The sequence below is a fragment of the Arvicanthis niloticus genome, chromosome 4, assembly GCF_011762505.2.
Source record: "Arvicanthis niloticus isolate mArvNil1 chromosome 4, mArvNil1.pat.X, whole genome shotgun sequence".
NCBI lineage: Eukaryota > Metazoa > Chordata > Mammalia > Rodentia > Muridae > Arvicanthis > Arvicanthis niloticus.
Genome location: NC_047661.1, coordinates 114,112,872 through 114,131,849, shown reverse-complemented (window position 1 = coordinate 114,131,849; position 18,978 = coordinate 114,112,872). Strand labels below are relative to the sequence as shown.

Below are 18,978 nucleotides of genomic sequence, written 5' to 3'. Positions count from 1 at the left end.
TTTTTCTTTTTGAAACACTTAAAACAGTTGATAAATAATTCAAATTCAAATTAATTTTTAAAAGTGAAACATCTTTTCTAAATTTCTCCATGCATTTTTGTAAATGACTTTGCTGCCTCCTCCACCATATACATACATTAAATTATAATCTTCATAACTTTAAAAGGCCAAGGGAATTAAGCACTTATGCTTAATTTTCAGTCAGAAAAGATCACTTCTTTCATGCTTGATAACCACCAACCTACCTCATAGCAATAGTAACAATCTAATCCTAATAGTAAGTTATTTCAAATTGAAGGGATTTTCATGTGTGTGGGTTGTATATGTGCAATTGTATTCTCCTGCAAGTGTACATACATGTGAAGGCCAGTGACCAATAATGCATCTTTTCTTCTCTTGCTTTCCATGTTGTTGTTGTTATTGTTATTATTATTAATTTTACCATTTACCAACTTATGAAGACAAGAGGATTGCTAAGGCTTACTGGCTGCAAGTCTCACTGTAGCTTCTATGACAAATCTGGCTTCAAAGGAGTAAGGCAAGGAGTGAAAGAGCTGACCACATGTGCACATACGCTGCACACACACATGCACACACAAAGAAAAGGAAAAAGGGGGCAGTGGTGGCGCATGCCTTTAATCCCAGCACTTGGGGGGCAGAGACAGGCAGATTTCTGAGTTCAAGGCCAGCCTGGTCTACAGAGTGAGTTCCAGGACAGCCAGGACTACACAGAGAAACCCTGTCTTGAAAGAAAACCAAAAAAAAAAAAAAAAAAAAGGAAAAAGGAAACACAATAATGTTGGTTATGATATGGCTAATTGGCTGTCAAAATGGACAATGGTCAAATTGATGAATTAAAAGCAAAATATATAGGACATTTCTCTAAAATAAGATATTGAGAGGAATCTTCCTCTTGCAGATTTTAACGTGCTGAGTGACAATGCCCCGTTATAGAACAGCACGCAGAGTGTTTCAGACCTGTCATTGAGCTCATTCGGATCTGGAGATTTGCTTGGGGTGGAGGAGCATGCACAACTGACTTGTGATGGATTGCTTGGTTGCTCTTTAGAATCTTTATAAGAGGAGTGATTACAAAGGGGGGGGGGGTTTCCAGGGCAACCAATGACTCTTAAAGTTTGTGTGGAAAGAACAGTTTGATGCAATTGCGGGCCAGGCCTTTGCTTCTCCCATTCTTTTCTAGGTCTTCCTTGAAGAGATGCTTAAGGAATGAAACAAGACCAAGGAAGAGCCTTGGGAACTCTAGCCCCTGCCAGTGTGAGCAGGGAATTTGCCGTTTTGCAAAACCCTGATACTAAATCCCAATTACTACTGTGGAGTAATGGATTCCCTCCACACCCCACTGTCTGTTAAAGATGGAACCTATGTTGGACATGGTGGTGCACACCTTTGATCTGTCCCAGCCACACTGAATATCTGTAATGGAGTGTTCTCATGTAACTGAAGAGAGTAATCACTGTCATTACTTAGTATAGCAGTACCTTTGCTGGTTTGACAACTGCCAAACGATACTTTCGGTTTATGTCTCTATGGTATCCAGAATGCAGCCCAATAGTCTAAGCCATACTATGAATAAGATGAAAGGACTAATCTCTGAGCCCTAAATTTATATTAATGTCTCATGCTCTTATTAAAGAAATAAGCCCACATCTTGACTCCTTCTTTTAAAAAGAGGAACAGATGGTTGTGTCGTGTATACCCTTTAACCCATTCCACTTTTCTGTAACAGCTTTGAGAGATTCAACTGCAATGATTCAACCTATTTCTTGTAGATTTGGTTCTGTCGAATACAAAAGTGAAAGAAGAAAAAGAAAACATTACTGGCCTGCAAGTCCCCATTTCATAGAAAACCTGAGCTTACCTCTCTTCTGCTTGCATTAAGCTATTCCAAGAAGAGAACCTCTGTGCCCCTGCTGTTAGCTCTTTGTTTCCTCTCTGGCTTCTGACTGATACAGTCAAAGCATCCTTAGCTAGAACACATTAACTTAAGTGAGCTTCACCTTACTTCACACATCCTTGGCTTGCAGGCAGGGAGCCAGCCTAAGGAGTTCTCTCAAATGAAAAAATAGAGACTACTAGAAAGAGGAAACAGTGCCTTTCACTGGGTCTTCTGTCTGCAGCGTGGAGGAAACAGCGTTATACGTGTGTGGAAGGACTGTTCCAGGAAAAAAAGGCACTGAAGAGGAACAGCAGGCACTTGGAGTGACAGGTGAAAAATAACAAAGCTGAGAAACATCCCGATTCTGCTGTGTTTGCATTCCTTGACTTTGGGTGTGTCACACACAGCTTTCCTTGGCTTTAGTTCCTCCAGAGAAATGTTCAGGAATCAGGAGGAGCTGGGGCTGGAGAGATGGCTCCGTGGTTATTGCACTCATTACTCTTGCTGAGTAGCCAAGTTCAGTACTGTGTACTCACACATCGCCTCATAAAAGTCTGTAATTAGAGTTTCAGGGGATCTCATGCCCTCCTCTGGCCTCCACAGGCACCTGGTACCCACAAGGGTTACATACCTACATACTGGCAAAACATTTATAACATAAACGAAAAACAAATAAAAAATGTTTTAAAAGAGTCAGGAGACACTGAACAACAAAAGTTGCTAGAATTCAAGACATTCAAGAACAAATGTGGGTAGGTGGAGTCCTTGGGCGTGTGGTGAGGGGAAGGTTTGATTCAGGCCTCTAATCCAGACTTGTAGATTGCCATCTTTCCCGTGTCTACATATCCTCTCGCCTTTATAAATGTCACTGTGTCCAGATTTATTTTTATAAAGACACCAGTTGAGTTGGATTTGGGCCCATTCTAATGATCTCATTTTAACTTTATTACCTCTGTAAAGAACCTATTCCCAAATAAGGTTACATTCTGAGGGACTTGAGATTAGTACCTCAACATATGAGTTTGGGGGAAGGATGATGCCATCAATCCGTGACTCTAATCTTGTGGGTGATCTAAAATAATGAAGGTGCCGGGAAACTTCGAGAGATCCCAGTGGTTATATTGGCTTCGTATTTGGGGAAAAGGCAGTGGCAAGGACCCAAGATAATGCCATTCCCAAATGTGGGCAGACCTGAGACCTCTCAACTCTGTCAAAGGACAAAGTTACAGCAATGTCTTTCTAGAATAGGGCGATGCTTTATTCCATAAACTAGAGAACATATTCTGTGGGCTGGGCAGAGGTTGGTTTTATAGACAGGGAAAGGCTGGAGAAAGCAGGAAGAACATAAAAGAGGACAGAGAGTCGAAGGGCCGCTGTAAAGGTGCTTTCCTTCTAAGGCCAGTGATAGAAGACTATCTGGTTGACATTGGATTCTACCCGGTGGGAGGATTAAGTGGAGGGAAATTTGGCTGTTAGCTCCAAGTCCTGATGTCACAGAAGCATGGAGAAACAGCTTAGAATGCGAGTGACACCATTTAGGTTTTCTGTCTTCTCTGCTTTGACCTCAGACAGGACAATGGCTCTTTTAATTTTTTATTGAGCAATTTACCATTGAGTATGGAACCCACTATGTAGCTACCAGAGATGAGAATTTCTGATCTTCCTGCCTCCATCTCCCAAGTGCTGGGATACAGGCCTGTTCCAGCACACTCACGTGCATGGTAGAATTTAATTATGTTGACTCCACTGAGTTTTCCTGTGTTTGCAGAAAACCACATACAAAATCATATATAAAACCTTGAAACTCATAGCAAATATTTTATGAAAAACTTTTGTTTAGATTACATCCTAATTTTGAATCAATTAATTTCCTTTTCTGTGAGAGTGGCTCTCCTGATAAAGCTTGAGGTTGACTTGAGGATGGTACTGTCTCAACTGTCTGCAAGGGTTTCGGGCAGATGCCCCAATCAAGTCTTCTTTCCATTCCTTAGTGTCTTCATGTTCCTTATTCACATTCCTTCTTGCAGTTTAGCAAATCATACAAACATCACAAATGTAGCAAATTACACACAAGTTTGTGTCATACTCTAGACTAATAGGGGGAGGTGTTTATTCTATTTCAGCTCAGCTTCTTAGGGGAGTTCGTCTTCAGGAGCAGGGGACATCATAGGATCTGAAGGATTTGTGTGAAACAACAAAGCGACCACACGATGGCAGCGTGCTGAAAGAATAGAGAATTAAGAAGGCTTTCTCAAAAAATGTTTTAGAAATCTGTATGACGAAAGACAAAAAAGAAAGTCTGATTTCCAATCCCCTGACTCAAGCCAGTGTTCTGTTGTTGCTATCTTTTGTTGTTGTTTTTGGGGGTGGGGTCTTTCTTAGCTCAGGCTGGCCTCAAATTTGCAGGGTAGATGAGGCTGGTTTTGGATTCTTGACCCTACTGTCTGTACCTCCAAAGTGCTGGGATTATAGGTTTGTGTCACAAAGTACAGCCTCAAATTATCTCTTACAGATGTGGGAGATTAAGGTGAATGGACCTCATCTCAAGTCCTAAGGTAGCAAGGTCTTGGCCTTTAATTGAGAATCAAATAATCAGACTGATTGACACTTTAAATGGAACAGTTTTGGTAATCATCGTAGGCATCTCTGGTGAATTATAAGGAAGTACATGATGATTCTCGATGGTCTCTGATATTCATGTACAGCAGTTATGCAGCATGATCTGGTTGCTCTGCCCATGATGTGAGAAGCATCCTAGGCATATTTGCATATGTGCCATGTACTTTGAGTGACTAAAATATTACAATAATGAATTTTGCTCAAGTTCTTTGCTTTATCACCCCTGACTGTAGATTTTTGTTTATTTTCACACAGGGCCTCATATATCCCAGGCTGTTATCGAAACTTGCTCTACAGCTGAGGAAGGCTTTGAACTTCTGCCCTTCCTCTTCTACCTCCCAAGTGCTGCATTACCGGTGTGGGTGTGATGTTTGTTCTTTGACAGGACACAGCCTTTCTTGGCTCTTGATAAGCTTAAGTCAGGGAGTTAGGGTGTCAGCGGTCAGCCACCAAGGCCACCCTGAGTCTGTGGCTTCTCAATCTTTTGTCTCACATCCAAAAATAAGAAGACCCAGATAAGGAGCCAGCAGAGCAAACTGATTTATTAAAGGAAAGAGAGGAAACCGCCTGATAGTGGGAGGACTTAAGGGGGCAGAGGCGTTGCTCTGCCTGGCAGCCTTTTATGGGTTTTATGACTGCATTGGGATTGGTCATTTTGGGGGGTCATGGAAGATGAGCCAGTGCAGTATATACACATGGTCCCCAGCCTGGAGGGGAGGGGACCTAATGGGGGTGCTCACTCACTTTGGATCAACCCCATGGTTGGCCTTACTGCCAAAGGGGAGCTAGCTCATCACCACCTGGTGTATGTAGGGCTGGATATCCAGCCAGGATTGTGACTACAGCCTCAGTCCAGCTGTTTCTTCTCCTTCCCTCCCCCCCTTTCCCCCTCCCTTCACCAAGCAACTTAGCCTAGAGCTCAGGAGGCTGGGGTAGGAAGATAGAGAAATCCAGGCTAGCCTGAGTAACATAGGATGTGGGAGGGAGGGAGATTGGGGTTGACTTCTATTGATGAGCCTCTTTTTTCCTCTTAACAACATGGAGACATGGACTGAGAATCGATGACAAGGTTTCCAAAGGGGAAAATAGTGTGTGAAGTAAGGGGGAGAAGGGATGCCAAGCAGTTAGGGACCACAGCCATCCAGTTTAAGGTTTAACAATTTAAGTTTAAAAGCTGTAAGCCTTGGCTTCAAGTATATGAGAAACCTTTTTTTTTTTTTTTTTCTTTCCCCAAAGGAGTTAGCCCACCAGGAACTAACCTCCCCAATCTTGTGCCATACCTGTTTGTCTGACTTCCAGACACTCCCAAAACTTGAGTTAACCCCTCTAATCTTCAACAATTAGGCAATCACATCAGACGAGAAGACCAATGTACTGAGACACAGTCATCACCTGCGTTGGAATGAAAACATGGGAGCTTCCTGCAGACACAGGATTCATTTTAGGACGGCCTTCAGGTTTTAAAGCTTGCTCTGGTCACCCTTCATTATTTGTTGTTGTTGCTGTTATTATTATTGTTTGCTCTTTTTTGTAGGTAAAAATGCCTGTCAATTACAAAGCCTCAGAGTATGCAACCATTATACCTAATTTGTGACGTTCCAGGTTGAGTATCAAAGTGTATTTGTTTTCACAATGAATACTTTAACAATTAAAATGTAGGTATGAAAGGCTGCCGGTGAACTTCCCCTGTGTCCAGATAAGAAAATCGACTTCCCCCAAAGTGAAGATTTATTTGCACAGCTGGACCAGTCAGCATTGACACTTTTCAAAATTACTTATTTTTGAATGACTATCTTATTTAAAAAAAATAGTCAGGAAAGTGAATGAGCACCCATGACTAACAGAGCTTCAGTTACAGTTAACTGTGTGTATACCAAGGCATAGAAGTCAATTCCAGAGACCTGAGACATATTTTATATCTTGTCTTTATTAGCAGTTATGGGGCACTTGCTATCTCTCTATGTACCTGGGACATACTACCCTTAACGCCCTAAGAAGCAGATGCCAGTATGTTCGTTTTATAAATGAAGAAGCAGAACACAAGTACATTCTAGAACTTGCCCCAGATGAGTGATTGTAAAATGAATTCTTTTTAATTTAACGTCACAATTTAGGTATAATGGTTGCATACTTTGAGGCTTTGTAATTTTAAATTTTTTAATTTAATTTACTATTTAGTAACTTAATCTAGTGGCTGTATTCCTTTACCTTGGCTAGTCCCCAGTAACTACACAGAGAAACCAGATTTATTCTACGTTGCATCTCCGTTGAGGCTTGGTTTGTTGCCAGTATTGTAATGCTAAATACTAGCCCTGGCTGCCTCATAGATGAGAAAACCCTGCGCGTGCACCAAATAATGCTATATGACCTTGCTCCTTAATCGAAAATTATCGATTGAATAAAGATGGTGACAGCCTATAGCTGTGCAGAAGAAAGATAGGTGGGGTTTTGGTTCCTGGGCTTGGAGTCTGGGGTGAGACCTGGACAGGGAAAAGAGGAGAGAAGACGCCATGGGGTAAGTGAGTCATGAAAACATGGCCGTGAGGGCTGGCCAGTTGGAGTTAAGAGCAGCCCAGATGGAACATAACAAGTCGTCATATCTCAGGGTTACTGGCAGGGACGTAGACATAATAACATTGAGGTAGATGTCTGCCTAGCTTAGTGCTGATTTAGGCTTATTATAAATATAAAAGTTTTGTGTTTTTTTTTTTTTTTAAATCTGGGGACTGAATGATCACAGGTAGAGCAGAGAGCCCCCATTGAGGCTGAATATTTACAACAACATACCTCAATATCTGGGCAGTTAAATGATCTACCTCATCCTCCTACGCTAATCTGGCCATCTCCCATCCCCATGATACTTGCAGTTTAATATTGTTCTGGCTCTCTCTGCTTCAGATGTTTTTCTTCTCATGATCGGTCTGAATCTCCCTCTCACTCTCCTTCCCTTGGCTGGCAGAAGTTTCCACCCTATTCTCTCTTCTGCCCAGCCATTGGGTGATCAGCATTTATTGACGCGGCAGAGAATAATCGGCAAGGATTGTTTATACAAACTTGAGACAGGAGATTTTAGACACAAGCATCACAATGCCTTGTCTAGACTGAAACAGATATGAGGGCAAAGAAATCTGCATTTGAATTACACAAGGATAACCTTTTACTTGGTGCACAAAAACATTATGCCTACAAGTAGTTCTGTAACTTTACGTACTAAAGTGTCCTCGACAGAGGGGTTTTGCTGTTGTGTAAATTCTGACATAGTAGGTCCAGTGTGGGAATGGCTATTCTATTTTTATTTGTAAAAATCTGTGAGATTGGGTCTCATGGAGTCCACCAGCATCACACCCACTGCTAGCTGAGGGTGACTTGAACTCCTGATCCTCCTCGGCCTTTACCTCTCAACTCCCCGGGCTATAGGTGTGTCTGCCACGCCCAGCTTGGGATGAACAACAGTGCTGGAAATGTTCAGAGGCCTTGGATCCTTTGGAGCTGTAGCCACAGATAGACAGGAGTCACCTGACATGGGGGCTTGGGTCCCCTGGACTGCCGAGTCACATGTCCAGCTCCAGATGCTATATTTTTACCAGCTGCCAGGTAAAAGGTCAACACTTTTTCTGTGTGAACCATACAGTGACTAGAAAGGTCCTACATCATGTGTCCCAGTGGCTCAGCTCTACCTGGTTTTATATATGGGTGTTTTCAATAATATATTTAACTACATATAATGTCTGTTTCATGCTTTCTTATATGTAACGTTTAATTAAATACATATGAGTTTAACGTTTTTATCCGGGATTGTCTCACTTGCCTGTGTATTCACAGGCTATTTTCTTCTGAGTCACATTTTGTTGTTTGTTTTATTTATTTGTTTGTTACAGACAGGCTTTCATGTAGCCCAGGCTGGCTTTAAACTCCTAATCCTCCTGACGACACCTTGTAAGCCCTGGGATTTGAGGCACGTGCCACTGTACTCTGATTCATCTGTGCTTTGGTTTTTGACTCCAAATACTTCCTTCTATCATGTTATAGTTATAACATGTACTAGAAATGAAAGAGCTAGGCTTGGTGGCACACACCTGTAATCCTAGCACTGAGGAGGTAGAGATAAGAGAGGGCCATCCTGAGTTTGATGCCTGCCTGGTCTACATTGTGAGTTTGAGGCCATCTAGAACCACACAGTAAGACCCTGTCAAAAAAAAAAAAAAAAAAACAAAACCAAAAAACAAACAAACAAACAAAAAAACCCAAACCAAATAAAACCTAACAACATTGACACACACTTTGCCCAAAGAATAGCCACAGTTCATACTGCATTACTGTCTTAGTTCCAGTTTTGATTGACGCAACAAAACACTATGACCAAAAGCAAGTTGAAGAGGAAAGGGTTTATTTATAGTTCCACATCAGGCAGGACAGGTATTCAAACAGGGTAGGGGTCTGGAGGTAGAAAGCTGATGCAAAGACCATCGAGCTTACCGGCTTGCTCAGCAAAGCTTGTTCAGCCAGCTTTCTTGCCTAGGGATGGCACCGCCCACAATGGAAGGGGCTCTCCCCCACTAATCACTAATTAAGAAAATGCCTTACAGCCTGATCTTTTGCAGGCACTTTCTCAATCGAAGTTCCCTCCTTTCAGATAACTCTAGCTTGTCTCAGGTTGACATAAGACCAGTCAGCACAATTACTTTGATTAAAATAGCCTGGGGCCAAGACCTCTTCTACTGACAAGTGAAATAGCTTTCTGGACCTGTTCCCATCAAGCCCAGGGTCAAAAAGTGGGGACTATAGTGGGGTGTTCAGCATAAAAACAGCTAATGACAAAGCCAGTTTTAGGGAAAAGGTCTTATTGTCTTTCCTGCATTTTTCTCCATCTTTTTTCCTGCGGCGTATCATTGAAAGATAGATAGCTACTCTGCCTTGACTGTAAATTCAAAAAAAAAAAGGAGAAATCAGGCTTGCCTGTGAAACCTGAGCCTGGGGAGACGACAGAGGAGCCTGAACTGTAAAGAAAGGACTCGCCAGGCCAGAAACATTAGCTGTTCTGGTGAGCACAGGCTGGTGGAGAGTCAGACTACAGACACGGATGGTATCGTCGAGGCTCTGAGAGTGGAAAGAAAGAATTCAGGCAAAAGGTGCAGACAGCTCTGGCTTGTCTTCCCTGAAAGCTCAGGGGTCCAGGTCAGGATCCAAGGATTGACTCCAGGACAGTGACAAACTTGAGCAAAGTGGAGGAATTCAATCATTTGTAAAGCACAGGCACATAGAATAAGAACCCCATTCTGTTTCCCACAGTGCCCCACAATTGAATATATAAATGGGTATTTGTAAATCTCTGGGAAGTGTATTGAAGATAGACTCATTCAAGGTTATAACATATTACAAAAACAAAAGGCTTCTCAAATGTTTTTGAGAAATGCCTTTACTGGCGTGTTAGTTATACATAGCAGCGGCTTCATTTTGACATTTCATACATGTGCATAACGTATTTTATCATGTTCATTGCCTTTCCTGTCCTCTTCCCACTGCCATCATTTCTTACAGTTTCCTTCTGCTCTTGTGTGGCTTGTGTATGACCCGGAGCTTTTCTTTAGATTTCCTTACTGGAACGAGGGTAGGAGCTTGTTTGCAGGTAACCGTGTACCTTACCAAAGGCTGTGCCACCTAAGAAAATGCTTGTCTCACATCCACCTAGCAGATCATCTTCAGCAGAGGGTGGGGCTGTGTGAGCCTCTTCCCCTTCTAAGAGAGAGTGTTGACATGTTGAAAATTTATTTCTATGGATTTGTATCCATGTAGTTAAGCTTGCCATTCTCACATGTCAGCCTGTGGTTCATTGGGTTATAGGAATGCCTCAACAGGCTTGGTTTCTATCTGTAATATATATATATATATATATATATATATATATATATGAATTTCCCAAGTCAGCCAATTAATCTATTTAAAATAAATATCGAATTTAGGAAACAAACAAGGAAACAAAAACTCCTTAAGACTCAGTTAAAATAATAGCCAACAAACATGTAGTGTTACAGTTTCAGCTTTGAACTAGTTACCAGCAGTCAGATCTGACATATCGACTTGGCAGAATGATTACAGGAGTTAGTACTTGTTTGACATTAAACATTTAAAACTCTTTAAAACTTGGGACTCAGCAAGAACTGGCTGTTTTTCTAGAGGACCCAGGTTCAATCCCAACCACTTATATGGGGCCCCACAACTGTCTTTAACTCCAGTCCCCTGGGATCTGATGCTTTCTTCTGGTATCCCTGGGTACCAGGTATGGACATACATGCAGATAAAACAGACATATACATGAAATAGATAAATAAAATTAATTTTTAAAAACGTTTAAAGACTTGATCTCTGTGTGTGCAAGTGCTAAACATTATCGTATCAGTGTATTTCTTTGCTTATTTTAACCCACTCATCCTAAAGTATTAAGGGTTGAATCTTTTGGCTACTGAGATGTCTCAAAGGGTAAGGGTGCTTGCACCAAGTCTGATGACCTAAGTTTGATCCCAGGACCCAGGTAGAAGAAGGGGATAATCAACTTCCAGAAGTTGTTTTCTGACCTCTACGGATAACCTACACAACTGTTTAAAATGAAGATAAATAAATGTATAAATTTATTTATACAGATGTATAAATTTATACAGATGTATAAATTTATACAGATGTATGTATTTATACAGACGTATAAATTGTTGGGAGCCGACTTTTAGCAGAAAGTGGCTATCAGCTTTGCAACCATCTCAAGCCATATACCCTGACATGAGACTTGTTTTTCAACAGCCTACAACAGCTGAAGCACACTCTGATATCCCACATTCTTGTTTTGCTGTTTACTGCCCCCAGCTACAAGGCGCATGTGGTGTCCATGCCTGCAAGGCATGCAGTTCATGTGCTATCCACACTATAGACGTCTGTAAGGCTTATCCACACCTACAAGGCACATGATATCCACGTGCCTATAAGACACATGACAAAAGCCTATAAATACCCCAGATTTCCCTTCAATATAAGAGAAGGGGAGACAATGAGAGAGACAATAAAGGAGAGAGAGACACAATAAATGAGACTTGATCAGAACCTCTGTCTTGTCTCCATTCTTTGTGTCACTTGCCCCACATTCTCTCTCGCTAGACCCGGACCTACAAAACAGAGCGGGCCATTACAGTTTGGCGCCCAAAGCGGGGCAGCTTGGGTGTTACAGTTTGGCGCCTAAAGTGGGGCTCCAATAAGCAGGATACAGTGAAGGACACCACAGGAATTGGAAGCAACCATCCTCACTCCTGCGCTAGAGAACCTTACAGTTTGGAGCCCGACGTGAGGCTCCAGTAAGTGGGATACAGTGAAGGACACCGCGGGATTTGGAAGCGGCCATCCTCGATCCTGCGCTGGAGAACCTGTTGACTGACAGAGTCTCAACGTTTGAGCTCTAGTAAACAGGATACAGTGAAGGACACCGCAGGAATTGGAAGCAGCCATCCTCGATCCTGCACTGGAGAACCAGTCAACTGACGGAGCTGGCTGAATTCAGAGGTGAAACAAAGGTGATTGTAGGGAGACCAGTAGGTCATAGTAACGAAAATGGGGCAAGAAATAAGTAAACAGAAACAGATGAAAAAGGTTTTAAAGATACAAGGAGCAAATTAAGGTCATAGTAACAAAAATGGGGCAAGAAATAAGTGAGGAAAAACAAATGAAAAGGGCTTTAAAGACAAAAGGAGTAGATTACAGGCTGCTCTGAGTCAAGAGAGCCAAGCAGATAAATAGATAAAGAGAAGGTTGCTCTAGGCAGAGAGCTGAGCAGAATAATAATGTTAATTGATGTAACTTTCAAAATGGGTGTGATTCTGAGTTATATAGTTATATTTTTCCTCTGGATAAAAGGTCAATGTAAAGGTTTTTCTGGTCACTGGCTTAAGGAAAGGCTGATTTGGGAAAAAGGTTTTTCTATGAGTTTTCTGATGAGGTCAATAAGGTAGTAGTTATGTCTTCCAGAATTATATGGATCAGACATGACACAGGTAGGCCTCCAGAACACTAGATTCCAGAGAATCAAACAAAATAATTATCTTGATACTAAAATTTATTTTTGAGATTTGTATATTACAGAATACACAGCCTTGGTAAATAAATCTTCTTATCAACTACATGTTCGATGATGCCCTGGACTTCCAGCTGGATACAGTTAAGACAGACATCAGAGGCTTATCAATTTATCCTTTCCCCCATCCCTCTTCTAATATCTCAACGCCCATATTCAGCTTGAAGAAGTTAATGAAGAGTCGGCACCCCAATTCCCTGGACTTGGGGACTGAGGTGGTTAATATTAGGCTGTCTTAATCTGTATAATTGTTACTAAGCTGATACAAATTCAAGGATTTCATTGTTATAATTTCTTCTATTCAAAATTCATGGGTACAAGGCTTAGACCTTTTACTTCTCCAACAGGGGAAGTTGTATGTTGCCTTAAAGAGTGTTGCTTTTATACCAACTATGTAGACATTAAGTCTCTTGTCTCTTGGGTTCATACTGTTCAACAAACTGATGGCTTTTATACAACAACAGTTAGATACTGTTTAAATGAAACCCATACAGGTCCAATATTACAGGCTGGAAGCAGGGGACTCTGAAACCTCTGTCATCAAGACTGACAAAGATTAACCCCTAACTTACATGCTAAGCCAGATAGTCAATGATGGGTAAGAGAACACTTCAAGACCCTTGCCCCTAACTCTGGGAGGCCTCACCATCTTAAGTGAGGGTGAGGTCTTTGTTCTGACCTAAGGCAGACACGGTTTCCATAAGTTTTCCCAGCCTTCCCTTTTGAAAAAAAAAATTTAAAAGGGGGACCTGTTGGGAGCTGACTTTTAGCAGAAAGTGGCTATCAGCTTTGCAGCCATCTCAAGCCATATACCCTGACGTGAGACTTGTTTTTCAACAGCCTACACAGCTGAAGCACACTCTGATATCCCACATATTTTGTTTTGCTGTTTACTGCCCCCAGCTACAAGGTGCATGTGGTATCCATGCCTGCAAGGCATGCAGTTCACGTGCTATCCACGTGCTATCCACGCCATACATGCCTGTAAGGCACACTTGGTATCCAAGCCTACAAGGTACACGGTGCATGTGCTATCCACACTATAGATGCCTGTAAGGCTTACGTCATATCCACACCTACAAGGCACATGATATCCACGCACCTACAAGGCACGTGACAAAAGCCTATAAATACCCCAGATTTCCCTTCAATATAAGAGAAGGGGAGACAATGAGAGAGACAATAAAGGAGAAAGAGACACAATAAACAAGACTTGATCAGAACCTCTGTCTTGTCTCCATTCTTTGTGTCACTTGCCCCACACTCTCTCTCGCTAGACCTAGACCTATGAACCTAGACCTATGAAACAGAGTGGGCCATTACAATAAATAAAGGTGTCAAGAGTGTCATAGATGGCAGGAGGGTGACACTGAGATTTTCATGATGCTCAAGTAAAGATGGTGTTTTTAGAAAATGGAAAAGTGCAAATCAGGTCTATCTGAGGCCTCCATGGCAGTTAGAAATACAGCATCAGGGCTTTAAAGGTGCAGGTCCAGATTTACAGTGCTCCCTGCAGTTCCAGTGACATAAACCTCCCTCTGATTTCGCTTCTTTGACCAAATGGCTAGTAGACACTATATACCTAATTCCCTCCTCCCCCACCAAAAAAAAAAAAAAAAAAAAAAAAAAGAAAGAAACCAAGAGGGAAATAACAAAAATTAGGTCTCAGCCAGGCATGGTGGCTCATACCTTTAACCCCAGTACTCTGGAAGCAGAGACAGGTGGATCTCCGTGAGTTGGAGGGCAGCCTAGTCTACATATCTAGTACCAGGGCAGTAGAGAGAGCTACATAGAGAAACTCTGTCTCAAAAACAAAATAAAATAAAATAAAATAAAATAAAATAAAATACTGAAAAGAAAAGAAAAAAAGAAAAGTCTCAACTGCATACATACAGGAGCACGTGTTTGTGACATGCATTTTAAAAAATTTTAAGTTAAACACGTATTTACTTACTTCTTTAATTTAGTATACTGTGTTGGTGCATTTGTGACCCACTGTGCGTGTGTGATTATGTAATCAAAAAACCACTTGTGGGACTTGGTTCTTTTTGATCACCCTGTGGATCCTGGGGTTGAGCTCAGGTTTTTGGGCTTTCCCTGCTGTGCCATCTTCCTAGCCCAGGACATGCATTATGAACTAATGTTCTCTCCACCTGCACTCACACTATGACCTTTCAGTTTGGAGATTTATCTTCTGTCATTCTAGGGGAGTTTTGTGAAATCATCTGTTCAGTAATTTCCTCTTTTGTTCTTTCTGTTCTCTTTGTAGAGTTGCTACTGGGTTCCCTGAAAAGACACCTTTTCTTTCCTGTCCTTTTTAGTAAGCATTTCTGGGGAGACTCAGTAAGTCTTAGGAGGGAGCATGCATAAGGCTGTGTTTATTGTACCTCATTTAACCATGAGCCTGATAACTCTGAAGGAGCTGAGGTGTCATCAAGAACTAATTTCTCCTTAAGAACTAGCTTGTAAAGGTTAGTGAGCCTACAGGCAGTAGATTTAAGAATACCCCTTTATTTAAATATAAACTCTTAGATTATCCCCTTTATTATTATTAAAAAAAAAAAAAAAAACTTGTAATGTGAGCCCTCTGCCAGCAAAGTCGTGAGCCTCAAGAGTTCAAGGTCATCTTCAGACACATAGAAAACCAAGGCTAGCCTGGGGATATGTAAGACCCTGTTTTAGAAGGACTACTGAGCAATTCAGGTGACAAGAGCTCCTTGTAAATGAGGTCTGTGACAGACAGAAGGAAGTGTGAACATCTGAGAGACATTTAGGAATTGGGACTTGGGATCGATTGAATGTGGGAGAAGTGAGGAGGTGCTACGTCAGGAGGGAAAAGATAGAGAACTTAATTTAGGGAATTTTGAGTTTGTGAGGGATATCAAGTAGGGATTTCAACGGAATGCTCAAGGCCTGGGGAACAATGCTGAACACTGGGTTGTTTCCCAGGCCATGCTCAGCCTGCTTTCTTATAGAACCATGACCACCAGCCATAATGGGGGCCCTCCCCCAATTGACCACTACTTGAGAAATGCCTTACAGCTGGATCTCTTGGAGGCATTTCCTCAACTGAGGCTCATTCCTCTTTGATGACACTAGCTTGTGTCAAGTTGACACAAGAGCAGCTAATACACCTGTCATATTAGCACATGGGAGGTAGGGGCAAGAGGATTAGGAATTGAATCTGCCACATAGCAAGTTCAGAGCCAGTCCAAGCTCCATGAGATCCTTTCTCAAAAAGGAAAATTGGCATTTTTATGTGTAGAAATTAACATGGATTGAGGCAATACAATCATCTTTACTCAGACAACTCAAACAAATGCTAGCATCTGTGAAATCCAGACACTCATTTTGGGCCTTATTTGAGACTGTTGAAGAGTGTTACTATTTTATAAAGATGATTTTAGTGAAACTAGCATTATGCCTATATATCTTATCTTATCATATATAAACAGAAACTTAACCAATATGTTGTGTTTATTCCACAAATGAACTAACAGGGCTTACAGCTATGTTATAAATATTGATAGGCAAGATGTATTGTTTTTAGCTTTTAGTAAACATGTCTCCTGACCCTGAGAAGACAAGACAGAGAATTATAAATTGGATGTTAATCGTAGGGGGCACTGAGGATCTTGTGCTCACAGATAAACACTAGGGGAACCTAGAATGTTAAATGCACACAGGATTGGTCCTTCAAAGAAGAGATGCGTAACCTGTTATCCGACTGGAATGCCGGGAGCAGGCATGGTTAATTGTGTGGTGACTCTTGCAGTATCTGTGTGGTGGAGTCAACACCAGATCCTCCCACAGCTTGTTTTTCTTAGTCAATCTATAGAGCCCGTCTTTATGGAGAGTGTCACATGTACTTTACAAAGGATTTCAACATAGTCGTGTCCCATCATTGTTTTACTCCTTTATTTATGTGTGCTTTGTTTGCACACAGAAATGAGTTACTTATCATCAGGAATGTTTTCACCAAATCCTGCTGTGCTTAAAACGTGCAGAATTATTTCCTTCCCCCCCCCCCCCAAGTGGGGTCAAAACCTCCTCACTTGGACATTTCTGCTTGTTACACTTCTTACGGTCTATGGGTTGTATCCTAAGTATTCTGTACTTTTTTTGTCTAATACCCACTTATCAGTGAGTACATCCCATGCATGTCCTTTTGGGTCTGAGTTACCTCACTCAGGATGATATTTTCTAGTTCCACCCATTTGCCTGCAAAATTCATGATGTCCTCAGTTTTAATAGCTGAATTGTATTCCATTGTGTAAATGAACCACGTTTCCTGTATCCTTCCTTCAGTTGAGGGACATCTGGGTTATTTCCAGCTTCTGGCTATTACAAATAAGGTTTGTCCTTGTGGTATGGTGGGGCATTTTTTTGGATATATGCCCAAAAGTGTTATAGTTGGGTCTTCAGGTAGAACCACATCCAATTTTCTGAGGAACCTTTAGAATGATTTTCCAGTGGTTGTACCAGTTTGCAGTCCCACCAGCAATGGAGGAGTGTTCCTCTTTTTCCACATCCTCGCCAAAATCTGCTGTCACCTGAGGTTTTGATCTTAGCCATTCTGATTGGTGTGAGATTGAGATCATGGGAGGGAAAGGGAGCGAGGAACCTGGGTGGGGGAAGGGATGGGGAGGAGAAAGGGGGAACAGGATCAGATATGAGGGGAAGGAACAGAAGAGAAGCCAAGAGGACCAAGAGAATACATGGAAATAAACAGTCTCAGGGAGCAGGAGGTGGGGGGACCCAGGAGGTAAGACACTCTCAGGACTCACTGAGGTGACTTTAGCCAAAATGCCCAACACTGGGGAAAGGGAACTGGAAGAGCCCACCTCCAGTAGATTAGATAGACAGGGTCTCATGTGCAAGGACGGGGTTACTAAGCCACAGTCAAAATTCCTGACCCAGAGCTGTTCCTGTCTAAAAGAACTGGGGGGACGAAAATAGAGAAAAGACTGAAGGAAAGGAGGTCCAATGACAGGCCCAACTTGGGATCCATCTCAAGGCTTGACACTATGACACTATTACTGATGCTATGTTGTGCTTACAGACAGGAGCCTGACACAGCTGTCCTCTGAGAGGCCCAACCAGAATTCTTCTATGGTTGAATTAGGGGAAGGATTGAAGAAGCTGAAAGGGAGAGAGATCCCATAGGAAGACCAGCACTCTCAACTAACCCAGACCCCAGGGAGCTCCCAGAGACTGAGCCACCAACCAGGAGCATACACAGGCAGGTCTGAGGCCTCTGGCACATACATAGCAGATGTCTGCCTGGTCTGGCCTCTGTGGGAGAGGATGTGCCTAATCCTCAGAGCCATGAGATCCCAGGGAAGGGGGAGGTCTGGTGGTAGTGGGAGAGAAGTACCCTCTAGGAGGCAAGGGAAGGAGGGATGGAATGAGTAACTGGGGGGGGGGGGGCAGCGACTGGAATATAAATAAATAAAATAATTTTAATTTAAAAAAGTATGCCTAAATAAACTGCTTGGGTCAGACCCCTGAACTTTGAACCAACACTGGCTACTTAGTCGTGTTGAACCAAACTACCTTCTTTTCTCCCATGGATCGTCACTCTGCTGACTGTGGAGGTCACAGACACCCACACAGTCAAGGAAATAAACCTTCAAAAGGAATAGAAAGCATACAGTCTATCTCCCTTTCTTTCACACCCCCACATTCAAACAGTGAAATATAGACCCTTTCAGCACCTGAGTCCTTTGTCAGCTTTTCCCCAAAGCCTCTCTGGCTGCTTCACCTCCGCTTTGTGGTCTGCATTTCACAACAGCTTCCTAATGCTTGCCCCAGTTTCTGCCCTTCCCCCTCTTCTGTATTCTTAGAGACAAGAATAATACTAATAAAACATGCTGGATCTTACCCTTTTAGGGATTTGGGCCCAGGGTCCCTTGAGAGCTTGCAGCCAGTGTGTTATCAGGAGCTGTTGCTTCTCAAGGTCTGAATAGAGATGGTCTGACTCCAGGCTCACAGGGCTGCTGGCAGGCTCTGGGCCTCTGCTGACTGGAGGCTGGGAACATCAGTTATCTAACATGTGGTCTAGCTTAGAGCACCACGGTAGCCAGGGTGCATCTGTCTACCTCCTCACAGTGTGTGTGTGTGTGTGTGTGTGTGTGTGTGTGTGTATGTGTGTATGTGTGTGTATGTGTGTATGTGTGTGTGTGTGTGTGTGTATGTGTGTGTATGTGTGTGTACGTGTGTGTGTGTGTACGTGTGTGTATGTGTGTGTGTACGTGTGTGTATGTGTGTGTGTACTTGTGTGTATGTGTGTGTGTATGTGTGTGTACGTGTGTGTGTACTTGTGTGTATGTGTGTATATGTGTGTGTGTAC

General features: G+C 42.3%; 1 long non-coding RNA gene across 1 annotated transcript in view; it reads right to left on the bottom strand.

The window, feature by feature from the left end:
* The window catches only part of LOC143441920 (uncharacterized), a 49,016-nt gene extending 30,398 nt beyond the window's left edge, over window positions 1–18,618 (bottom strand). The window contains exon 1 of the long non-coding RNA XR_013109672.1: window positions 18,511–18,618. This is a non-coding gene — a long non-coding RNA (uncharacterized LOC143441920). The remainder of the gene's footprint in view (window positions 1–18,510) is intronic.
* Between the last annotated feature and the right edge of the window lie 360 nt (window positions 18,619–18,978).